The sequence below is a fragment of the Hemicordylus capensis genome, chromosome 6 (assembly GCF_027244095.1).
Source record: "Hemicordylus capensis ecotype Gifberg chromosome 6, rHemCap1.1.pri, whole genome shotgun sequence".
NCBI classification, from domain to species: Eukaryota; Metazoa; Chordata; class Lepidosauria; order Squamata; family Cordylidae; genus Hemicordylus; species Hemicordylus capensis.
Window position 1 is genome coordinate 103,608,343 of NC_069662.1, and position 26,542 is coordinate 103,634,884.

Sequence of the window (26,542 nt, forward strand, 5' to 3'; positions counted from 1 at the left end):
AGTGGAGGATACACCACTTCAGGAAAAAGCATAAAGAGGTAGAATAGGTGTGTTGTTGAAGGAAAATATGCAGGGTGGAATGATTTAAACCATTTGAATCACCAAGAGAAAACCTCAGTTTAAATCATTGATTAAAATCAAGTTTCCCACTGATACTTCACATTTCTTAAACAATGAGGCAGATTTATCACAAACATGTTTACAACTCCATAGAGTTGCATATTTAGGAGGGTATACTTCATGCAACTGTTTAGATAATTTGATTTTTACTCATTTAGGCAATGGTAGAAAATACCTGGTTTCCATAATGGATACCTTTACTCATTACCTGTGTCAACCTGCCCTAAATCTCCTTGATGCACTGTTTACACTTGACACATTTTCCTTTTACACGGGGAAGGCGTTTCTTCAAAATATTCCCAGATAGGGTGTCTCTTACACCCAGAAGCTTTGACAGTTTTTCTGTGGCAAAAAGTGGAGCAACATAGGAAGCTGTATTCCGAATAGTTCTTGTCTTGTTCTTGTCTTCAACTGGCTGACAGAATGAGGAGAATGACTCAAAGTAGTCCCATTGAAACTAAGGATAGGTTAGGCATAGGAACTACTTTGAGTAACTTTTCTCATTCTGTTAGCCAGTAGAAAGAGAAAAAAACAAAACAGAAGGCATTATTTGGTACACAGTTTCCTATATTGCCCCATTCTTTGCTACAGAAAAACTATCATAACTTCTGGGTATAAGACACACTGTCTGGGAACAGTGATTAGTTTTTCTACTCCACGTCCTTTCCCGTATTGTGTCTCTTTTTTTTAACTCTTCTGCCTTGGCTCAGTTTACCACTGTGTCTCTTCAGCCTGTCTTTAGTCTGCTTAGAAAAAGAAATTGAAAACCCAGAAATTTCCAAGAGCTAGTAGTAGTGGGCACCATTGGGCAGACCAGAGCCATTTTCAAAAGATGAAACTAAAATGAATGCCCATGTTTGACTGGTAGGAAACTCAGTGTATATGGTAGTCTCACTAATTCGTTTTAGGAGGCTTTAAGTGAAGATGTAGCATATTTGTGATGAGATTTCATTTCAACCATGTTATTTTCTTACATAAGAACTCAAAATTTAGTCATTACATTTAAAAAAAAATTTTTTTTTAATCCACCCTGAAAACATGACATACCAGGGATATCTGCTCTCCTGCAAAACTGAATATAAGAATGCATGGGCTGGTTGAGATTAACCTTTTACATGTGATAAGGCTAGAGCCTTGTCGTGAACATACCTGCCCCTGCATTGCTCAGGGACATTCCAATGCATTTTTGGCACATATGTTACTCACATATAAGGGGTGGTAATCCGAATGGCCCCTCTACATGCGCTGCAATACTCTGTTTAAACAGGCAGGCAGAGCCTACCCCATGGAACAGCAAGTAGGGCATCCTGCTGGGCCCCCATAAGAATCACTGTATCTGCCTGCCCCCCCCCCCCCGCTGTCTGCCACTTTCCTGCCACTTTTCCTGCCACTCACCAGCTTCTGGGCATGTGAGGATTGGATCCCCCCCACACACACACACAAACAAACATCCAGAAGCGGGTGAGCAGCGAGAGAAGGGAGGTGGGGTGAGGCTGGCCCAGCCCCTTGACACTGGCATCTACATGGGGGTGGGGGCTAGCACTACCTAAAGCTCTGCCGGCACTACCCAGACATGTTCCTGTCTGAAGTACAGCAACAGAAGATCGTGTTAGTTGGTTTTGGCCATTGGCATGGCCAAAAGCCATACGACCTGCTCTCTTTCACGAAGCTGCCTTATAGGGAATGTTCCCTCTAGCAGATATTTTTAAAATTAGCCGGCACACTGTCCTTATTGATGTGCAGTCTCTCAATTTTCTTCTAATCTATTCCCTTTTCAATATCTAAAATATAGTTACTGCATGTTACAATAGACAAAGCATATCTTTAATTCAGAATACCCTATATTTTGATCCCCTCCCTCAAAGCATAGCATACAAAAAGTATTCCTGCTGCTGCAGTTTTTCTTAGCATTTATGCGCTCTCGCTCTCTCTCTCTCTCTCTCTCTCTCTCTCTCTCTCTCTCTCTCTCTCTAAATAAAATATCTCTGATGTCTTTAGAAGAATTGTGGAAACAAAGCTACATATCATGAGAACAGGGGAGGAATGACACTACAAGCTTTGTTTCTTAAAGTAGCTCTCCGGGTTTATTAAATGATATAGCTAGAACTGTGTGTTCATGCTAAGCTGCCCCCTCTTTCCTCTAAGATTGGACACTTGACTTCTCAGCCTTGTTCATATTGTATGAAAGTTCATGGCTACCCACATACACAACTGCAAATGATTTACTGAACAACCCACAATAGGGTGAGTGAATGATCTTAAAATACACTTGAATTATGTGCAGATAACTATCCATAGGAACCCAGTTCTTAGCACAGGGCATGCCTAGACTGTGTGTGTGTGTGTGTGTGTGTGTGTGTGGTGTACGATATTCCCATTCATTCCCTTCCTAGCCTCTTTAGTTCAACCTTCCCTTTGCTTTTAGATTTTTTTTTGTTAATAGCTTTTCTTTTGTTCATTTTACTGAACATATTAATTATGCTTCTATTACAGCACAGTTAGGTCACTGCATACCAAACATTATTCTGCATTTGAACACAAAGGAAATAACATCTTTTGAAAAAATACTTGCACAGCTATCCATTTGAGGTCAGAATACCTGGTGGTTGTATCTGTGTGGGAAGAATAAAGAAAAGGTTGAATAGGTGCTACCACCACCTTTCCTTATGTTTGTCTACTTTTTTTTTTTTTAGCACATTCCTGCTTCTGAGTAAATTTCCCTGCCCAGCAGGGTTGGGCATTTGACCCATCAAAACAGGCTTAGGCAATTGGTGGTCAAATATTGATTTAAGTATTTTTAAAGCATTGACTTTATTAGGATAAACAACAAGATAGTGGCTCTCCCTGACTCTCTAATATCTCACTGTTGGTAGCATCTCATGGTTCTTTATAGAGATGTGAAGGTCCAGGGGGTGGGTGGAAAACTGGAGGTAAAATGGTGGTGGGGGACCCTGTTTTTTTCCACCACCAGCCCCTGGAGATTTTTTAAAACAAAAAAAATGAAAATTGGGTTCTGAAGCATTTCTGGAATTATGAATAAAATGTTTAAGAAAAAGTGTTCAGAGATATTCATATAAGGAAAGGTGTTCTGGCCTTTTAATCTCCTAAGCTTATTGCTTGCTTCAGATTCCTCCATCTTCTGCAGTGTGTGATCAAATAATAAACATGTGAAGAGTTAGACTTGTCTCAATCCAGGCAATTCAGTTTTCATAAGTCATTAAGATGATAAAAATGAAGGCTCAGAAGAAGCAGAAACTGCTGATAGTTATTGTACAGAAAATGAGACTGATTAGACAAAGTTTCATGTGGCAGCATTGTAATTCAGTGAGTCTCTCCCCCCACATCTTGTCTTTCTGAAAGTGACAGGGAGCTCATCACTGCAGTGATGACATCGTTAAAAGTGATAGAGCCTCTGTGAGCTTGGTAGAAACAAGAACTTGGTTTGGGGATGCGTGGAATGAACATGCTCACCCCACTCTTCAATTGGTGGGGTGCTGCACTATACGCAAGCCAGGTTTTTATTTTCCTGTTTTCAACATTAATTTTTTGCCTGCGTCTCTTAAACAGTTTGGCAATTTTATGGGAAGCAGGCAAAAATCTGATGTTGAAACTAGAAGAAGCTGGCTTACAGAGATTCTGGATTCCTTGGAGTTCAGCAGATTGCAGTCCATTTGTAATTTAAAAAATTAAATAATTTAAAAGTAAATTACTACATTTGGGCTAATTGTCTGAAACTATACTTCTAAATGTAATATACCAAACATGATCAATGTTATGAGCAAAGCAGGTTTTTAAATAATAAATGCTCCTGAAGAAAAAGGTGACTTTAGACCTATAAAGGGCACTTTAAAAAAAAGTATTGCATGTTTCAATTTCCCCCAGATATGTGTGTGTGTGTGTGTGTGTGTGTGTGTGTGTGTGTGTGTGTGTGTGTGTGTGAAATGAAAAACAGGTTTTTTATAACTTCAAAATTTCTAGAAATTTCACAACTCTAGTTCCTTCAGATCTTCCAACAGCTTTGTTCTTCTAGACCTTGGTCCAGCCCCTCACAGGAGCTTTCTGGAGCCAGCAATCAGATTACACAGAGAGGTTACTTCCATCCTACAGCTCCCATCATCCCAGGGAACAGCACCACATTGATTGCTCTTTGTGTTCCCATTCCAAGATGCCTGTGGACCTAGTCCTGGCCTGACCAGGAGAAGCTTTGCTATGGTGCATATAGGTTTGCCTTGGACTGCTGCATGATTGGGTAGAAAGCAGCCCCACAGCACGGCTTCACTTGAGAACAAGTGGTGCCACAATGAAGCTTTTAACTAGCAAGCTGCCACCTATACACACTGGCTGACAGCCAGACTAAATTACTCATGAGTAGTCCCACTGAAGTGGGACAATTAGTCATAACATGGCCTATTAGTTCAATTGAAAGTAATAACAGGTCCAGTAATAGAAATTATTTTATTTCAGTGAGACTGCTCATGAGTAACTTGGTCTGGATCTCAGCCGGTGACTTGCTTAGCTCATGGATATTTGATCACAGTAAAACAAACAGCAGCCAGTTGACCATGGATGGGTTCAGAGGTAATGGGAAACCACAGGGATTCCCACAACATGAATGTGGCTTCTAACCCTCATGAGCCCATATGCGCCCCTTTTCCCCTTAATGAGTATGAGCCAAGAAAGTTTTACACCACCGCGTCCCTGCTCATGCAGAGTTGAGAACTGGTTTAATTCTGGCTTCCAAACCAGGATATGGAGCCAACTTCAATCTCTCGTTTCACATCCTGCTTTGGAAACCAGAGTTAAACCACAGTTCTTAGTTTTGCAGGAGCTTTGGCACCATGGCTTTAAATAAACCAGACTGTTGACATCATGACTACCGCAGAGCTGAGAGTGGGAAGGAGGGAGTATGCAAGTTTGGGAGGATCACAAGTTGTATTCATATAGCAGGAAACAATGGTTTCCCGTTATGGCTGAACTGCCCCAATATTTGAGTGGTCAGATAACTTGCCCAGATAATCCAATATCTGTATCAAAAAAATCTGACTTCTGCAACTTTTATGAACAATCCAAATTGAATGGAGTTAAATAATGAGGCTATTCTCATGGTCATACAAAATCAGGCTAAGGGAGCCTAGCCCCATTTTCTGTGACTGTGAGAACCACCAGGCTCGCAGCCAAGCCTGGTCTCACTAAAGCGGGTCACCCGCTAAAACTACCCTCCCCTAGCCCGGGCTTTTCAATCATGTGTTGCCATGGCACGGGTCTGCACTGTGGCAACTCATGAGTAGACCCCCGACCAGGAGTCTTAAAAGCAGCCTCCTGGCTTTGGGGTCTCTCCAGCATGCCCTGTGTGCTTGTGCAGGGCATGCTGGAGCTTCCGGGGGCCACGCGGCCCGCGGCCCCCACCAGCTCCATAACGGAGCCAGCAGTCATGTGGGCAGCTGATCTGGTTGCCCAGGGCTGCCTCCCTGCTCTCTCTGCTAACCCTCTCCCGCTAACCCTGATCGTGGGACCCGCCTCAATATCTCTCTGCAAGACTCATTTTGTTTTTCCCAGAATAAAGTGATGTGGCCGGAAAGGCAAAGAACTGAGCAAGGTAGTGATTTTTCTTTTGTCTTCCTAGAAATCTTGTTCAGTTGTCTCTCTGAGACAATTCTCTCAATTCTCTCTGAGACAATTCTCAAAGCATGTTGGCAATGCATATCTTCTCATCCATGCGGGCTAGAAACTTGATTCTAAAGAAATCAGAAAGCACAGTTCTTCATCCAATGCCACATTCTGCATTTTTATTGTATCCTCCGACAGAACCAAAGCAGAAAATCTTATAAGCAGGTCTACATATTGGTAATACACTTCATTGAGGGTTTGTGCTAGCAGTGTCTGGAGGCATCACCTGAGTATTCAACTATACCGGTCAGGCTCTGTAGTAGGGTACCTGCTGTGGCTCACAGACTGGCAAGGAGTTCCCTCCCAATGCCAAGGCAAGCTGGTCTTTCCTCCCATTGAGAAATGGGAGGCCATTGCGAAGGTCCTTGCAATGACCCAAGGACTGCTGGAACAATCTTGCAATGGGAGGAGAAACCTGATGGCAATGGAGCGGTAGAATGTAAGAGTCTCACTCTGCTCTCTTGCTGCCATTGGGCATCCCTTCTACTGGGAAATCATCTGAAAGCTCCTGAAGATGATGGATGTAGCAGAAGTGGGAGATTGCTACAGCAGTGGACTTCTGCAGAAAGATGTAGTAACCAAGATCAGCCTATGGGTGGGGGAGTGGCAAGGAGGAATCCTGGCTCTGTTTGAGTGTTCCTTAAAATGGCCTGAACATAAAACCACATGGCTCTGTGGTCACCAGGAGTCGACACCGACTAGATAGCACAACTTTACCTTTAAACATCTGAATTTCATTCTACCTTAATGTTGCTGTATTCTGCTTTTGCATTTGGCTTATGATTTGAGTATGCCCTTGAAGAGGTGATAACATAAGGGGAGCCCCCCACCCGTGTAATGTAATTTTGCATTACACTGCCTAGTAATGGGTGATCATTATTAAACAAATGCTGAGAAATCAAGAGATCAGTGAACACATAAAAAGGGGAGAGAGAGAGAACTGACAAAGCTGAATTTATGAAGACACTCTGTCTCTGTTTTCATTAGAGGGAAATAAATATATTTGAAGGTATGAAAGGAGCAATCTTGTGCTACATATTTCCAAATAATTGCTTCCCATTGCTTTTCAGTCTGGTCAGAGTTCATTAGTGCACCTCTCCAGGAACTGTTCCATCTCACTCTGGTAGAAAATGCATGTATTTAAATGGTTTCCTGAACCATGGTCATTGTTTGAATACCAAACTGAAAACTACAATTTTATTTATTCATTCATTTTTTACATTTATATCCCGCTCTTCCTCACTGTTCTCTCTCATTTTTTCCATCTCTGTGCACAATGAGTTTTGTTCTGGGTGGAAGTATCAACGCAGTGTGTGTGCACATGCATTCGGAATGTGGCCTTCCTGATTCAGCCTGAGCGGGATCTGAAATTAACTGAGTGGACATCAAAAAATGTGTGAGCGCACACACATCTGCATGCCTTAGAGCAGGGGTGTCAAACTGTGGCCCTCCAGCTATTGTTGGCCTACAACTCCCATCATCCCCAGTCACCATGGCCAGTAGCCAGGGATGATGGGAGTTGTAGGCCAACAACAGCTGGAGGGCCTCTGTTCGACACCCCTGCTTTAGAGGGAACACTGCACTTCCTCCAAGGATCCCAGAGCATGTTTGTCCTCACAACAACCTTGTGAGGTAGGTTAGGCTGAGAGAGATGCAACTGGCCCAGAGTTACTCAGTGAGTTTCATGGCTAAATGGGGATTTGAACTCAGGTCTCCTTGGTCCTAGTCCAACATTGTAACCACTGCACCACATTGGCTCTCACTATCTATCACTATCTAATTAATCTATATAATTTATCACTCTCTCTCCCTGTCTGACAACACATATTTTTAAAACTTTGAAAGAAACAGCAAAATATTGTGCAGTCATTTCTAGAGGTGTGCAAGAATAATTTTTTGAGATTCAATTTGACATCAAATAGCAAAAATTTGAATCAATTCATCAAAGTGGAACCCTATCTTGCTGCACTTCTCCACAAGAGCAGCCAGGGCAGCAGCAGCAAGATGAAGCCCAGCACCTACAGCAGCGATGTTTCACCTGACTGCAGCCCTAGAATGGCCAAGTGCATCCCTCACAACCAGGTTCAGAGTGTGCGCCACACAAACTGACCCTGCTCGGCTTCCTTTGATGTTGGTGGCATTGTCAGTTACCATGAAACCCCAGTGAAGACTTGGCTGCCCAGACAGCCATTCCCCCACAGGGCAATTCATGGCTGCCTGACAGCTCACCTGCAATGTAGTAGTAGTAAATTTATTACGGTCCTTAAACCAGCTTAACACTTAAAATAATACATTTATAATTTACAAAATATTCAAGTTGCTAATACAAGCTCTACAAAGTTTGGATGCAACAAAACAAAACTTGGCCACATTTACAGAAGTAACGGATTTAAAATTTGACAGCAAAAAATCCAAGTAAAATTGATCCGTATGGCCAGGATGATTCTTTAAGAGAGGAGCAATAAACTTAATACGAGCATCCCTATAAAATTGACAATACAGAATAACATGAACAACTGACTCTATATCCCCTGAGCCACAAGGGCAATGACACAATGCATACGGAACTCGTTTATATTTCCCGTCTAGGAGTGCAGAGGGAAGGGCATTCAAACGAGCAAGGGTCAATGCTCTCCTAAACTTAGGTATTATTATTATTATTATTATTATTATTACATTTATATCCCGCTCTTCCTCCAAGGAGCCCAGAGCGGTGTACTACATACTTGAGTTTCTCCTCACAACAACCCTGTGATGTAGGTAAGGCTGAGAGAGAAGTGACTGGCCCAGAGTCACCCAGCTAGTTTCATGGCTGAATGGGGATTTGAACTCAGGTCTCCCTGGTCCTAGTCCAGCACTCTAACCACTACACCACGCTGGCTCTCATATGGTAAAAACATATGATCTAAATATTCGGCCGGTTTGTGGCTGAAGTTTTGAGAGCCTATATAGATTCCCCTTGGTAGTCGAGCACATTCCTCCTGCAGCTCTATGTCCACTAGGCGGCACCTGCAATGTGGTCAGTGTCCAGCACCTCCACGTGCCGCACAGCCCAACTGTGCTTCACTGCATGGGAGGGGCCGGCCATGCCACCCGCAACAGATGTCCTTTCGCTCTCCTGCTCCCATAAGTGCGCCATGAGGGACAGGAAAGCAGCATCCCTCCCCCTGAGATTGCTCCACAGAGAAGTCCACTGTGGTGTCGGGCTCTGCTGTGTGCAGCAGCCCCGTTATGGTCTCCCTGCATGCCCCCCCACCTCCCTGCAAAAAGTGGTGCGTGAAGGGATTTGGTAGTTGGGGGCAAGCAGTCAGAGCAGCCAGCAGAATCCAGCATTCACCAACACCTGGAATGGCTGGTTGTCCAAAGCTCATCTCCCCAATGGCCTGGGTAATGAAATGAGGCTCTGGACGATAGACCACTTGCCCACTAACTGCACCCACTGTGCAGGCAACTTCCCCTGCTTGGGAGCAGGTGCAGGTGCCTTGCCACTCCTTGATACAGGCCTATTGCTGCCAGTGGGGCAGGGCGCCCAAGGCGATGCTGTCACAAGTGCGGCAGCATCCCTGTTGTCTCAAGACACTTGGGGTCTGTCCGTACCCCTGCTGGCCTGTGCCTTGTAGTGGATGCAAACAGCATGATGTGGGTCACCATGGCCAAACGCAAAGTGGTCCCACACCGTGCTGCTCACGGTCTAGCTCTAGGACCATTTTGGTGGTATTGGGGCTGCTTGTTCATTCTGGGATCCACCACCACCCTCCTCCGTCTGGTCCAGAAGGTCCAGGAGCAACCGGTGAGAAGGTCCAGGAGCAACCGGAATGATTTCTGCCTGCTCCTCCTCAGTCTCAGATGTGGGGTGTGTGTGTGTGATACTGCCAGTGGGGATTGGGGAGGATGGAGAGAACAATCCAGCTGGGCTAGCAGCTGACCAACACCTCTTCTTCCACTGCTACGGGAAGGAGAATTTCTTCCCTGACGGGGGAGAACCCCTCCTCTACTTCTACCTCTGCTGCCACAGTCAGCTACGCTGCAGGGCCAAGCCCATTTAGATAGCAGAGCCTGCAGACAACCACATCCGTGGCGGGGAGGACTTGGAGAGTAGGCCGCTCTCACTGTTGCCCAGCACGACCGACATCACCCCTCCGTCTGCCTGCCACTCTGCTGCTGGCTCTGCTTCACACCCTCCCGGACATCTTGGGGCTCTTAAAAATTCAAGCCCTACCTCTGATGCGGGGGAGAAGAGTGCCTTTAAGGGGGTGCTAATCACTTTGCTGTAGCTTTGCTTTCATTTTTATTAAATGAGCATGGTTTTTCTATATTCTCCTAGTGCTAGGACATGCAACTGTATGAAGCCAGTATACCTATAGCACTCATCATGGTAGCATGGATTCTGTGATGTGGGCTTAATCAGTTATATAAGTCCCAACCTCTCCTCCACAGACCCTTCTTCCCCCGTTCTTAAATACTAAACGGCACCATCTAAAAACATTAGTACCATGGGGTGGGGGATATTGATAGTGAATTGGAAGTATATGCAGGCTTAGCATCTGTTGGGGTAATAAAACGTTTGAGACTAGTGTGTGCTAGTGTGGTTGCATAGCTGCTGGTGTGCGAGTGCACATCTTTTGAATCCAAACAGAAAGGGAAGGATAATGACTCAAAACAAAACTAGCAGTTTGCAAAATGGCACCACCCCAGTGGCGCATTTAGGCATGGACCACGGGGTGGGGGTCATAGGAACATAGGAAACTGCCATACACTGAGTCAGACCATTGGTCTATCTAGCTCAGTATTGTCTTCACAGACTGGCAGTGGCTTCTCCAAGGTTGCAGGCAGGAATTGCTCTCATCCCTATCTTGGAGAAGCCAGGGAGGGAACTTGAAACTTTCTGCTCTTCCCAGAGCGGCTTCATCCCCTCAAGGGAATATCTTGCAGTGCTCACACATCAAGTCTCCCATTCAGATGCAAGCAGGGCAGACCCTGCTTAGCTATGGGGACAAGTCATGCTTGCTACCACAAGACCAGCTCTCCTCTTGTCCGTGGCCTCCTGCCTCCTGTGGGGCCCCCAAAGGCCCCAGAGCCCTGAAGCCCTGCTGCTTCTGCCCGGCCCCTGCCACTATTTCCCCCTCACTGCTATTTTCCCTTTACCACCGGGTGTGTGTGTGAGCAGAGCAAGCCGCCATCACCACCAACAGTGGCAGGGGCTTCCACAGGTGGGCCTCTTCAGCCTGCACAGACTGGCCTGCACAGTCTGGCCTCACAGCACTTCATACTCCTACTGCACATACTTCATACTCCTACTGCACATGCACACAGGCCGAGGAGGCCTGCCTGTACCTGCCTCCAGGAGGAGTGGCCTGCTCCACTCAGCTCATACACCCCCCCAGTGGTGAAGAGAGGAAATACCGGCGAGTGGAGACCAGGGGGAAATAGAGGCGGTGCGCAGGGTAGGGGCCAGGCAGCAGATCAGAGAGGTATTGTAAAAAGTGGGGGGTGGGGGGCTCACAGTAGGGGGGAGGGCTCTGAAGCCCTTCAGCCTCAGGTCTGGGTGCCAAAAATACCTTGGTGCACCCCTGCACCACCCCACTGAGAGTACACTCTAGGGAGCAACCTGAATGCTCCCTCCTGCTCCCCCACATCTCTGTCCTTGCCAGTGCTGCTGCTACCACTGCAGGCAACTTCTTATTATAGGTAAATGTCATTTTAAAAGGAGGGGGGAAAGCTACTCAGTGTGGAGGAGCACAAGGAGGGAAGCATTCAAATTCTCAGCTAAAAGACCTTTCTGTGGGCAGCACCATCTTGGATATCCCTGAGATGGTGGTGTTTGTAATGTGACTAACCTTAACAATGTGAGGGTTTTGCTCCGGCAGAACCAAGGAGTGGGACTATCAAGGGACCATCACAGTATTCTGTCTCAATCCTACTCAAGTGGGCCTCATCCAGACCCCCCCCCCATTCCATTTTATAATTTGACAACAGTTCTGTCCAAAATCCTTAGTAGGAGATGGCAGCTGGTAACTCTGGGGCTTCGTACATGTTGAGTTATGCTCTGTCACTAATATGCTCCTATCTAGAATATAACTTACTGTGCATTCATCTCTATTCCTCTGTCAACTGGATTCTTCCATATGCTAGATTTGCTTTGTTTCCTTGGCTTCTATAGACCATTGTTGTGCAGTCGTAAGAAAGACACCCTCTTTTGCTTCCACAACACAAAATATAGAAGACTAGGCTGTACCCCCATTAGAACTTGCACCAGGCTCACCATGCATCCCAAACCAAAGCAGATTCTTAATCATACTTGACTAACAATGCAAAATAAAATGTTAGACTAAGCTGTTAGGAACAGATTTGTTGTTAGAAGCAGGTTTTATGATTGCCAGAGGCACTAAAGCTATTGTGATGGCTCTAAAGATTCTGCAGGCACATTACACCAGCATTGAACTTAGTATCCAGAGACCAAATGAGCACCCTGGCACCGTTAGTGTACTAAATATAATCCACCACCCTAATAGTAAAGTAAAGTGCGCCGCTGAGTCGGTGTCGACTCCTGGTGACCACAGAGCCCTGTGTTTGTCTTTGGTAGAATACAGGTGTAACTCGGAAAATTAGAATATCGTGCAAAAGTCCATTAATTTCAGTAATGCAAATTAAAAGGTGAAACTGATATATGAGACAGACGCATTACATGCAAAGCGAGATAAGTCAAGCCTTAATTTGTTATAATTGTGATGATCATGGCGTACAGCTCATGAAAACCCCAAATCCACAATCCCAGAAAATTAGAATATTACATGGAACCAAGAAGACAAGGATTGTAGAATAGAACAATATCGGACCTCTGAAAAGTATAAGCATGTATATGTATTCAGTACTTGGTTTGGGCCCCTTTTGCAGCAATTACTGCCTCAGTGCGGCGTGGCATGGATGCTATCAGCCTGTGGCACTGTTATGGAAGACCAGGATGCTTTATTAGCGGCCTTCAGCTCTTCTGCATTGTTTGGTCTCATGTCTCTCATCCTTCTCTTGGCAATGCCCCATAGATTCTCTATGGGGTCAGGTCAGGCGAGTTTGCTGGCCAGTCAAGCACAGTACACTGTATACTTTTCAGAGGTCCAATATTGTTCTATTCTACAATCCTTGTCTTCTTGGTTCCATGTAATAGTCTAATTTTCTGGGATTGTGGATTTGGGGTTTTCATGAGCAGTACGCCATAATCATCACAATTATAACAAATTAAGGCTTGACTTATCTCGCTTTGCATGTAATGCGTCTGTCTCATATATCAGTTTCACCTTTTAATTTGCATTACTGAAATTAATGGACTTTTGCACAATATTCTAATTTTCCGAGTTTCACCTGTACAGGAGGGGTTTATCATTGCCATCTCCCACGCAGTATGGGATGATGCCTTTCAGCATCTTTCCTATATCGCTGCTACCCTATATAGGTGTTTCCGCAGCGGGGATTCGAACCAGCAACTTCTGGCTTGATAAACAAGTCATTTCCCCACTGTGCCATCTTAGCAAGCATGACTTGTCCCCTTAGCTAGGCAGGTTGTATATGAATGGGAGACTACATGTCTGAGCACTGTGAGATATTACCCTCAGGGGATGAAGCCACTCTGGGAAGAGCATCTAGGTTCCAAATTCCCTCCCTGGCATCTCCAAGATAGAGCTGAGAGAGATTCCTGCCTGCAACCTTGAAGATGCTGTTGCCAGTCTGTGTAGACAATACTGAGCTAGATGGACCAATGGTCTGACTCAGTATATGGTAGCTTCCTGTGTTCCTATACTATGGGGACAAGCAAGTCTTCCAGATCCTTGTCTCTGCTTCATGGCTAGTAAAATGATGTAACTACATATGTACACAGATTGCAGAAACTTGCCTTTTTTTGGAACCCGGGAGTATAACAGAACCGTTATTTTTTTAAAAATCCCAGAGAGGTGGTCCCCATCTCCAATGAACTGAACCCAAACTGAAAGTCTCTTATTTGTCTTGAACCCAAACTGAAACCAAAACCCTCGATGTCAAAAATGGTAATCTGTTTTAGGTTAGTCGCACGGCTTTCAACTGTGTGATTCAATATGCATTTCCCTGCTTCTTAAAATCCTTTTGTGTGCACATTACAAAATTTTTTTTTTAAAAAAATTCAGGAACAGTTCAACTCAAGTTGCATAGTTGTTGGACTGGGTCTCACGATCAGTGAGCCCCGGTTTCTTCCAGTGCGTGGGGAGAGCAGGCTAAGCCCGCTCTCCCCGCACACGAGCAGGAGGGAGCCCTGGGCGACTGGATTGGCTGCCCACGCGATTGCCGGCTGCGTGACGGAGCCGGCAGGGGCCAATCAGCCCCCGCAAGTTCCAGCACGCCCTGTGTGAGCCTGCAGGGCATGCTGGCAAGACCCCCAGAGCTGGGAGGCAGCTTTTCCCCTCCCCTCCAGGGGTTTTCTCGTGAGTAGCCGCAGCGCGAAGCCGTGCCGCTGCTACTCACGATCCGATAGCCTGGGTTTGCGGAGTGCTTGCTCTGCAAACCCGGGCTAAGGGGCGGGCTACTTGAGCGGGTTAGCTGCTCAAGAACCACCAGGCTCGCAGCCGAGCCCGGTGGTTCTCACAACTGAAGAAAATCGGGCTAGCGGAGGCTAGCCCGATTTTCTTCAATTGTGTGAATAGCCTTGTTATGTTACAGGAAGTACATTGTAAGCATAAGAATTTGATATTGCTCTGTGTGCTGGTTCCAAAGCTCTGTTGCCAGATTTGGCTTTTTTAAAGCCAAATTTTGGGTTACGGCCCATTTGACTCACGAGTATACCCCTGAGGTTCTGGCCACCCACTAGGTCACCTTGTTAAAGTTAGTACCTGAACCGAATCTACATTAGTAAGGTTTCAACTCTTTGCTTGGAAAAGTATTTTGAGTCAGTGTGGTACAGAATTTTATTGTTTGTGCAGCCCAGTAGTGGATGTTCACTCGGAAGTCTGTCTTTCTGAATTCATGTAGGACTTACTCAAAAGTAAGTGTGCATCGGATTGTAGATATGAAAGTCCAGAACAGTCCTGGCCAGAATGTACCATACCCCAAGAAAAGATGAAAATAAAATTAACCCAACAACGAGTCAGAAGTGAAACTCCTTAAATATTGTAAGAGTATTTAAGAGATCATCTTCTCCGTTATGAGCCCTGCCGCCTATTGAGATCATTTGGGGAGGTCTGTCTGCAGCTGCCACCAGCTCATCTAGTGGCTGGCTACTCAGGGACAGGAGGCTTTGGAATGCAAATAAGAGCCTCCCCATCTCTGACAGCTTTTAAAAGGGCTATTAAGACACATTTATTCACCCAGGCTTTTAATTAGATTTATAGAATCTTATCATTGTGTTGAATTGTTTTAATGTTTTAACTTTGTTTTTAATCTGTGTTCTTTTATTGTAAACACTGCAGAGACGTGAGTTTTGGGCAGCATACAAATATGCTAAATAAACAAGGCAGAAATGTAATCCTGGGTAGCACCAGAGGAGGAGGCAGGTACCTCCCCAACAAGCAGCTCAGTCCCCTCCCAATTGCTGGAGGCTTGCAGTACTTGAAGGAAAGGTACTTCTCAGGGTCATTTGCCAACCTCCACCTTGATTACCCACTCCCGCCAGCTGCCCAGCACCCTCCCTGGCACCAGTAAAGAGCCAGGGCACATGGGACCAGGGCCAGGGGAGCTGATGAGGGCTAATTATATCACCGCTCATTGCTGGGTAGTGACGTCATTAGCCCTTGTTGGCTTTTCACTGACCAGACCGAGCAAATGGGCAAACAAATCCCCCAGCCCCAGCCCCATGCATGCCAGATCTTGCCAGTGCCATGGAGGGAGGCATGCAGGTGCATATATAAAGAACCGTTCCCCTTAGATCACTTCCATTTGTTTAGGTTAGGAATGTTAACCTGAAATATACTGCTGTTTCTCTTTCAAAAATCCAATATGTAGGGCAAACTTAAGTGAGACAGTGGGGAAATGCTTGACTAACAAGCAGAAGGTTGCCGGTTCAAATCCCCGCTGCTACTATATCGGGCAGCAGCGATATAGGAAGATGCTGAAAGGCATCAGCTCATACTGCACAGGAGGAGGCAATGGTAAACCCCTCCTGTGTTCTACCAAAGACAACCACAGGGCTCTGTGGGCGCCTGGAGTCAAAATCAACTTGATGGCACACTTTACCTTTACTTTAGGGCAAACCTCTCCCCCAGAAATTGACGTTGTCCCATCTGTGTTCCTCCCCATTTTTTGTGGTGCTGCCACATAGCATAATTAAATATAAATATAAATAAATATATAAATATAAATGTAGTAGTAGTAATAATAATAATAATAATAATAATAATAATAATAATAATAATAATTTCACACCATTTCCTGGCTAGTGCACACACTCTTTCTGTGCAGTCTTCTAACATTAAAGGTAGAGTAAGGATTAGTCATCTTGGTCAAATGGCCTGTGAATTCAAGGCAAGCTTCTGGGTGGATTGGTGAGGGCCTCCCCAAGCCAATTGTACTGGAGTGATTGGTGGGCAGGCTATAGCTGGCATGTTGTGTCCTGCAGGCTGCTTCACCCAAGGCATATGTCCAATCCACCCAGTGGACAAATTGGCCTGGGACTGGCCTTGCTTTCCATAGACTCATGCTTTTTTCGTATTCAGACTACTTTAGAATTCAGCCTTTAAGCTTTAGCTGTTCTTCAGGATTACCCATTTTGCTGAAGATTTGCACTAAATAGATGGCGACTTACACACTTTTTTTTTTTTTGCAGCTGCAGAATACAAAAATGTAGGACAGAACTCTACCCCTACGACACACACATTTTTTTTAAAGCCCATGTGTATTAGGAGAAAGTTAGAAGGGTGGGGAATGACATTAATGAGCTGTTTCCCTGATAACTGATAATAGTCCTATAGACAAGACTGCTGGGAATGAAGAAGCTTAGTAGAGGCATTATAGAGAAATCAGGTGAGTTTTAATCAGCTCAGAAGCACTGGAGTGTCCCATGAGGGAAAATAACTGGAATTGGTAGCCTGAAACAAAATTCGCAATCAATGAAAAATGAACCCAAGAGTAAAATCTGCTACAGGAGTAATATGCTAGCATTCTACTTAAAACAGGCCCATATTCTGAGAATGAACATAGGGCACTGAAATATGGCTTTTTAAATGGATCTTTGCCCTGGACTTGCTTCCATAAGACACCTGTATTCTTGAATAGGTCAGTCCACGTTGGTAAAATTGGAAAGGGGAAGTCGGAATTCCCACAAAGTGTCAGGTGATGGTGGGGCAAGTGCCCCAGGTGGCAGGTGCATTAAGAGATGCTCCTGACGGAGTCTTCCAGCAGCGTTGGTAGTAAGGTGGGGAGTGATGTAAGAGAGATGGCAAATGCATGCAGGGAGGCTGGGAAAGCATAGGGATTCCTGGGGGATGTAGTTCCTCCCCTCTGGAGGAACTACCTTCTGCAGCCATCCCTGTGCTTTCCCACTCTCCTACATCACTCTCACCCTTATTTCCAACTTCCCAGAAGACACTCAGCAGCCCTGTCTAGCCTATGTTAGCTGCACATGTGCAGGAGTGCCCCTCAAAGCACCCCGACCCTACCACTTGGGACACTTGCTCCCTGTTGCCTGACCCCTTATGGAGGAGAGCAGGAATTCTAACCTCCCCTTTCTGATTTTGCCAACATATACAGACCTATTGTTGAGCTTACAAAACCACAAACTGGCATGGAAGATCTTTAGTAAGTACAGGATACAGCAAATCCAGACAGCTAGGAAGTATTGTCATAACCTTAAAAAGTAGCCATATAATACGGTACAGAGCAAACAGAGAAGACCTAAAGGGTTTGTTTTCAGAATGGGAAACTTGCCATGGAGGAAAGGAGTTGATATGATTCTCTCCCCCCACCCCCCAAAATCCCACAATTGGCAACAGCCCCACTGAAATTAATTGAATATCAGCTAGTTCTGTCTAACTCACCTCTGATTCCAGTGGTGTTTAGTTATGATTCAATAATCAGGATTAGCCCAATGCCTGAACTCACCAACTAGGTGAATTACCAGCCTGCTGGGCTTGGGGTGGAGTGAGAGAGGGGGAGAGGTGGGCAGGGCAGGATGGGAGCATCAAGCACCTGTGGCTCGTTTTCCCACCTCACCCAGCCCAGCTTGTTTGCAGTGGCTGCCACTGGTGGCAGGGGGATTCCTGGCTTGTGGGGGAGTGCAAGGAGAGGGAAAGAAAAGACACATACTCTAGCAGGACAGTGATGAAAAAATAAACAGCATGCTTCTATGGGGTGAGGAAGGGTGATGATGGCAGTAGCTGACAGAAGGCCCATAGTGTGGCACCGGTAATAGCCGGGTGGGGGAGAAATAATTTAGGATGATGTTCTATTGTGGCACATATGTGTTTATACATACACCTAACGCTTTTTGTTACCACTATTCAGCCTCATTTAAGATTACTTTACTTCATGAGCTGAGCTTCAGTGAGGGGGAGGCATTTAAAAATCTTGTCTCTGGGCCCACTCCAACCTTGCTATGCCCCTGGTTCCAAAGATGGAGGCAAAGGGAGTGGCTATCACGCGTAATTATAAAAATGATTGGATACATCTCTTCAGAACACCTTAGTAGCCGTAGCCACCTCCAGCCTCAGAGGCAGGATGCCTCTCAATACCAGTTGCAAGGGAGCAAGAGCAGGAGAGAGGGCATGCCCTCACCTCTTGCCTATGGGCTTATCAGAGGCATCTGGTGGGCCACTGTGGGAAACAGGGTTGTTGTTGTTGTTGTTGTTGTTGTTGTTGTTGTTGTTGTTGTTGTTGTTATTATTATTATTATTAGTAGTAGTAGTAATTTGATTGTCTAGTCCAGGATGCTGGACTAGAAAGGCCTTGGGCCTGATCCAGCAGGGATGCTGTTATGTTCATGGTGGCCACATCTCCCTGTGACTTCCTCCTCTATAGAGTGAGTAAGGCCTACAGGCCAAGGGTGCATATTAGAATGGAGGAGAAATGAGCCATTTTGTCAGTCACTTTTAGCAAATCACTTTTTATTTGAATTGTTTCCCCTGACATCTCTTCTCTTTTGAAGCATTTGATAGCTACTGTGGTTGGCAAAAGAGTGTGGTAACTTGATCTTATGCAAGTGCTAGATTAGCTTGGATTTGGGGGAAATGTAGAGATCATTTGCACGCACAACTAGGTCTCTCTAATTGATTTATGTACCTTTCAGTTTTCTCCAGTATATCCCACCCTGCACATCACTATGTGTGTGAAGAAATATCTGAAATTGGATACGAGTAAATGCTAGCGGAGCCTCTCCCTTCTCCCTCTTTAAGCACCAAATTGAAAATCTGTTTACCCAGATGCAATAAAGAGCCATTTGATAAAGCTAGCTAGCAAAAGAGTGTGTATTGGGAAGTCGGGGTGCATAATTCTGTATGTTAATTCATTTGACAGGAGCCTCTGGACCTGCTTTTATCGCTTCTGGGATGAATTAAAAAGAAATGCCTCTTGAAGGAACAGAGTTTTAGGTTTTCTTACCCACTTTTGCTCTCTCTCTTCACAGACAGTTGCTTGGGAAATTAATTATGCTATTCTCTTATACTAACCTTGACTGTATTTAATATCTGAAGGAAATGGCATTTGGGTTTTCTAATTTAGAAGCACAAAAGAGGTTGAAAGAGACAGGACTAGTACCTGATTCACTTTCTGAAAGAGCCACTCCTATTAAATTATGGTCTGCCAAAGCTGGGACCAAAGATAACATTATTGGACTTCTGTATTAAATATGATTAATGGGGCAACAAGAACATCATTTGGGTCACCTCATGTATATGCTTTAGTTTCATGACAAGGCTTTCACAGCATTGCCACAAAGTATATTATGTCTGTGCCCTTTTTTTAAAAAAATTGGTTTGTAAATTACTGTTTGATTTTTTTGTACGTGTATGTTTTCTTGGCCACCCTCCTCCTAGGATCCCAAACTCTTATAAGCATTAACATTTTGAAGGCTTGAGGGCATGCAATCATATGCACAAATTCTGACCCAAAGCAACAGTGCCACTGTCAGGTGGGACCATGTTGGCTCCTCCCAACTCTCAGGTTGGGTCATAAATCTGACATTTATTGCCCTTTCCTTCTCCACCACCTGTGACCTGGGTGTAGCAGAAGACAGGTTTTGTTAGGTCTTATTTGCTCCCGAGGGCTGCAGCCTCAGAAAAAAACCAAAACCCCTAAGAATCCCAGAAGCACTTGTACTACTTAGGAACAGAATTTAGAGGAGGGGAAATGTGCCTTTTAAACTGCAGAATAGCTGGCTTGCTCCAGAGCAAGGAGGACCTCACGAAGCCTGTCTTCTGATTCACCCTATGGGTTGCAGGCGGAGGAGGAAGAGAGAGGTGGTGGAGGGTCGGGGTCCAGTCGACATGTCTTATCTCCAACAGATTTCTGCCATAACAGTAGAGGCCTTCTGACAGTTCTGACTGTCAGAGGTTCTCTGCTATTGTGGCGAAACTCCCTTTGACAAGGCCCAACAAAGGGTATATTAGTCTGACCAACACAACTGTGAAGGCCTAAAAGAAAACTACTTCATTCTAAAGGATTGCCAAGAGAGTAATATAGGAACTTCTACATACAACATCAAAACTGTACTATTTATTTATTTATTCATTTCATTTCATTTCTAGACTGCCCCATCCAAAGGCTCTGGGCGGAGCACAATAATAATAATAATAATAATAATAATAATAATAATAATAATAATAATAATAATAATAGCTGAATTTTATCATCAATACTGTTGGTTATTATAGATATTGTCGCAAAATATAGGCTGTTCCCAGTAAAGTTGCTTTTTGTAATTGGCTGATCCCAGGTCCTTGGGAAGGACTCGATGTCTGGATAAAACAAACCAGTCAATAACACCTGTCTGACTGTGTAAAAAGAAATAATAATAGCTTTATTATATTCTGTTTTACCCAGGTCCTGAACCAGGATTTCTAAGGTATACATCAATGGCTCACAATATTGATTCAACAAATGGAAAAGTCATCATTTTTCCAAGATGGAACATCGCCTTACTTCAGCATCTGGGTCCATACTGTCCATGGCAACAGATCAATATCTTCAGTATCAGTATGTTATTTTTTGTTGTCTTTGAAAACTTATTATACATTTTATTTATTTTTTCAGGTGGAATAAGAACATAACAGCCTCACATACAGCAGATTGATGCAGAGTCCATTAAACTCTCCTAGGTGGGGAACTGTGAGGGCCAAGACCCGATTCAAACTGTGTTTCACCAGTGCAAAACTTCTCCGTGAAATTTGGACCTGTCCTAAGTCCACTCCAAAATGGGACTTTCTTATTTAAGTCAAAACTGGCCATAATGCATTGGAAGAAATACAAACATCCAGTTTCTAGTAGTCTTGCACATACTGATGGCAATATAAGATTATGTGATAACTGGAATTGTTGAACAATTTCAGCAATGTTGAACAACATTGTTCAAAATAATTATCCTTAAAAGCCTATTCAGATGTGATTTTCAAAGAGGCTGTACATGAGTACAAGCCTCCCAAAGCGTGTCGGAAGCCCTGCCACAGTATATCACTCCCTCCCCTCCCCCTTGCACTGCTCATGATTACAGCATTGATGCCCAAGCCTGCTAATCACAGAAGTGCCTCAGAGGCATGATGCCTCTCAATACCAGTTGCAGGGGAGCAGCAGCCGGTGAGAGGGCATGGACATACCTCTTGCCTGCAGGCTCCCCAGAGGCATCTGGTGGGTCACTGTGTGAAACAGGATACTGGACTAGATAGGCCTTGGACTTGCAATTGCTCATGTGCCTCCCTTTTAATGCTCTTCATAGCCCTCAATTCGGTTTTCTAGTTTTATTACTTGGGATTTTATATATTTTATATATTACTGATTTTTGTGCCTTTTAACCTTCATATAACTTTATGCCCCCCCTTTAAAGCTTTTTATCATTTTTATGACTGCATAGACTATTTTACTATTTCTCAGGTGTGATTCTGTTTTTACTATTTTTAGTATTCTGAGTCCTTTTAGTATTATTATGTACCATTTTACATGTAATCACTTTTTCACCCTTATCCTTTATGCTGGACCGTAATAAAGATTGATTGATTGATTGATTGATTGATTGATTGATAGGCCTTGGGCTTATGTTCTTATGAAGTGTTTGCCATCATGCTTACAGTGATTACCTCTTCAGACAAATGCTGTAATTGTGAGCAGTGTGGAGGGAGGTGAATGAGTGACACATCAGGGCAGGACGAACAACACACTTTGGGAGACTTGTACTCATGTAGAGCCTTAAAAATAAATAAATGTCTGACTAGGACTGAAGTGAAGATGTGCTGCCTTTCTATGATAGAATGATCCCCAATATCACTTTGTATAAACATTCAGTTATGCTTCTCAACATATCCAATCTTGCAACAAGTTTGAGGTAAATTAAAGCAGAGGGAAATGAACTTTCCCAAGTCTTTTTTTGTAGCACTGTAAATTAGCAGTATCAGCCAATGCCATCTATCTATTATTTATAATTTCATGGCATTTCTGTGATGCATTTTCACCTTTATTCTGAGTTTGTGGGGGAAATATTTTTAATCAACTCTGGTTGGAAATATGGGCAAGCCTTCGCATAAGATTATCTGATCACCAAGGTAGGAAGCCTACTCTGTGAAAAGCAGACGCAGCTTGAGGAGGTAAGCAAGCTTTTCTAAACAGAACAACATCTAGCCTTTCCCCCCTTCAAACTAACTAACAGGAGGAGGGAGATGTTGAGAGGCTGGTTTTTCTTTAAGGGATAAGAGTGAGTGTGTGTGTGTGTGTGTGTGTGTGAGAGAGAGAGAGAGAGAGAGAGTTGCCAGGGCTAGCATTTGCCAGGGCTAGCAAACAATGTTCTTGTTTGTCCGTGCCTGGAGGGGGTGGAGTCAGCTAGGGCTGTGGGAGGCTGTGGTCACATTCCTTTGACATTTCTTTGACCCACATCCTGTGTCTCAATTGGAAGCCTACTCTCTACATAAGAGGTGAAGGCCCGAGAGCATAGGGAACAGGGATAGCAAACTGAAAGTTGAGGTTTCACAGGAGTTTAGCGGGAAGTGAGCGGGGGAGCATGGAACAAGTCCTTGTAATCACAAAGAGCTCAGTGGAGAAGAGAACGTAAGTACAACTCCCTCCCTCATATTCTTGAGAAAGGCTGTTTGGACAGTTAAATAGCTGACCATTACAGCTGAGATCTATCCTTCTAATAAACTATCTCTAAATACTGTAAACAGCCAACAAAACCAGTATGAAGATAGAAAGTCAGCAGGGGAGAGGGCACTTCCCAGTATATTGCACAGAGTGCCACATGTATGACTATTTGCTCCATGGGCAGAAGTCATGGGTGTGTGCTTGGTGCAAGGAGCTCCTGGTTCTCAGGGAACAAATTTGTTCCCTTGAGACCAAGGTGGTGGATCTGGAGAAGCTCAGAAAGACAGAGAGGCATGTGGATGAGACCTTCAAGGATGTAGTAGAGGCATCCTACTCTAGGGCTGACAGCTCCTCTACTGTAAGGGAGAATGAAGGTCTTGGGCAAGGAGGGCATCGGTCTGAGGAAGAGGGAAATGCTCCTTTAGAAGGGACCCCATCTGTGGAAGATGAGCCCATATCCTCTCGCATAGAGGATACTCCTCCGGGTGGTGGGGGCCTCCTTGTAGTGGGTGATTTGATCATTAGAGGTATAGAGAGATGGGTTTGTGACCCACGTGTTGACCGCTTGGTGACTTGCCTGCCTGGTGCGAAGGTTGCGGATATCACGCAGCATCTAGATAGGCTGTTAGGCAGTGCTGGGAGGAGACAGCTATTGTGATGCATGTCGGCACCAGCAATGTGGGGAAATGTAGTCGGGAGGTCCTGGAAACCAAATTTAGGCTGATAGGTAGCGTATTGAAGTCCAGGACCCCCAAGGTGGCATTCTCAGAAATGCTACCTGTTCCACGCACAGGTACAGTGAGACAGGCAGAGCTGAGGTGTTTCAATGCATGGATGAGAAATTGGTGCCGGGAGGAGGGGTTTAGATTTGTTAGGCACTGGGATACATTTGGGGGGAAGCAAGGCTTGTACAAAAGGGATGGGCTGCACTTGAACCAAGATGGAACCAGACTGCTGGCACTTAAAATCAAAAGGTTTTCCGTGCAGCTCTTAAAATGACACCTGGGGAATAGCCGAGGGGAACTGGGCAGTATCCGGTGCAGCAAAAGCCATCCCTTAAAGTGTGCGGGTGCAAAGGATTCAGATAAAACAGAAGGGGACAGAGCAGAGCTGCATAAAGAGCAGATGGGAGCCTGTGCAAGCAGGTCAAAGAGTCAAAAGAATAGCACACATCAGGTGAGAGATCCAGCATATAGGTGATTATATGCCTGGAGAAGCCTCCAGCCAAGATGAGTGAGCTGGAGTGCTTGGTTGCTAACACAGAAATAGATATAGTGGGCAGAACAGAAACATGGTGGAACAATGAGAACCAGTGGGACACTGTTATCCCTGGATATAAACTCTATAGAAAGGACAGGGAAGGGCGCCTTGGAGGTGGAGTAGCACTGTATGTTAAAGAAGGGATTGAATCTAACAAACTAGAAAACCTAGGTGGACTGGAGTCCTCCACAGAAACCCTGTGGGTGACAATACAAGGCCTGAAAGGAAATGTGCTACCGGGGACGTGCTATTGCCCTCTGGATAGAAACGCTGACAGTGACTGCGAGTTGCAGCAGGAAATCGGGGAGGCATCAAGGACAGGCAGGTGCTTCCAGATTCAAAGCTCTCCCTGGTGTCCCAGGTCGAGGCGGTGGCCAGTGGTGCTTTCTATATTTTTCAGCTGATACTCCAGCTGCATCTGTTTCTTGAGATACATGTCCTCAGAACAGTGGTACATATGCTGGTAACCTCCAGGCTTGACTAGACTACAGCAGTGAGAGCTGAAAGGGAGACTTGATGTGTGAGCACTGTAATATATTCCCCTCAGGGAATGGAGCCGCTCTGGGAAGAGCGTCTAGGCTCCAAGTTCCCTCCCTGGCTTCTCTAAGAGAGGGCTGAGAGAGATTGCTGCCTGCAACCTTGGAGAAGCCGCTGCTAGTCTGTGAAGGGAATACTGAGCTAGATAGACCAATGGTCTGACTCAGTTTATGGTAGCTTCCTATGTTCCTCCATCTTTTAAATTTCTAAAAAGTTTCTAAAGACTTGTTTTTTCACCCAAGGTTTTTAAATGGTCTGTGGTTTTAAATTGTTTTAAGGTCTTGATTTTTAATCTGTTTTATGTTCTAAACTGCTGAGAGACAGAAGTTTGGGGTGGTCTACAAATCTGAAAAATAAGTAAATAAATAAGGGATGGAACATACGGCTACTAGACTGTGGGCTACTAGACTGTGGGCTATAGGCCACCTCCAGCCTCCGAGGCAGGATGCCTCTGAATACCAGTTGCAGAGGAGCAACAGTAGAAGAGAGGGCATGCCCTGCCTGTAGGCTTCCAGTGGCATCTGGTGGGCCACTATGTGAAACATGATGCTGGGCTAAATGGGCCTTGTGCCTGATCCAGCAGGGCTGTTCTTATTTTGGGAAGGAGAGGAACCTAGTCCAGTGAGATGCAGTTACAGTTCTAACCAGGATTGTGCAGGTTTTGACCATTTTGCAAGCCAGACTTGCAGAATGGACAAGGACAGATAATCAAGCAAATAAAATAATTGCTTAGCAGAAAAATGGAAAGATTCTAACAAACCATATTTTCATATAGTTCTAAATCCCATTTTTTAGACATGAAGCTTGCATTTATAAAAGATAAATATAAGGGTATGGTTCTTATAAATTAGCACATTTATCATTTTTGGGGGAAAATTAAGTATGCTCCTTTTGATATTTCCCCCCTTCAGTCAGGTGTTCTCATTACTTGCTTTTGGAAACTATTTCCTGTCATGAGAGACCTACATTATTTAAAAAGATTAAAAATGCATAGCAGATGTACAGCACTGATTCTAATGGAAGACTAGATTTCTATGTAGTCTCTCTATTTCAGTTTGAGTTTTGCCTGATTTTACATGGTAATGCACATTGGACATTGCTTATTCTCATGTTTTATTCCAGCTCAGAAGCATGAAGAATTCAGGCATGATATGCCCATAATTATTATGTAATTTTAAAAGCCAAGCTTATAGCCAGTAGTAATTAGCAGAGCATTGCTAAATATAATAGTGCCACTGCAGAAGCTGTTCAAAGCAAGAACCATGATGCATCAATCAGCAGCAGCAGCAGCGAGTGTGAATGTTGTTGCTGCTTAGTGTCTGGGTTTCACACTGCCCATCAGCCATTTGACCAACTGTGCTTTTCCTGCTGACTTGTACATAAATCAACTAGTCACCGGAGAGAGTGGGTAGGATCAGACTGGAGCAGCAGGACCTTGGATGGATCTAATGCCTGGCTGAGTCATAGTCTCCTCTGGCCTGGCTAAAACCTTTCCTAAGGCTCCATCTTCTCTGAGAGGGATGGCAGGACAGTCCTCATGCCTGGACCCTTGTAATCTGTCATCATTCAGTTAAGTCTTGTAGGTGGCGATTAGGAAGTCCCCATGGGTGAGGGTCATAGTTCATCTAGGAGTTTGGGCTCAAGGAATCTCCTATTATGTAGAGGGGAGCTATGTGAGCAGCTAATTTTGGGCTGATAGAATTTCTGCCTGGTGTCTCTGTAGTCTACA

At 44.6% G+C, this 26,542-nt stretch overlaps 1 long non-coding RNA gene across 3 annotated transcripts in view; it reads left to right on the top strand.

The window, feature by feature from the left end:
• LOC128331581 (uncharacterized) overlaps positions 1-26,542 on the top strand; it is a 163,387-nt gene that overhangs the window by 35,539 nt on the left and 101,306 nt on the right. For 2 of the 3 annotated variants that reach the window (XR_008310358.1, XR_008310356.1), the window contains exons 1-2: positions 10,871-11,258; positions 20,776-20,928. This is a non-coding gene — a long non-coding RNA (uncharacterized LOC128331581). Of the gene's footprint in view, positions 1-10,870; positions 11,259-20,775; positions 20,929-26,542 lie in introns of those variants that run through there. The other variant, XR_008310357.1, reaches the window with a different exon arrangement.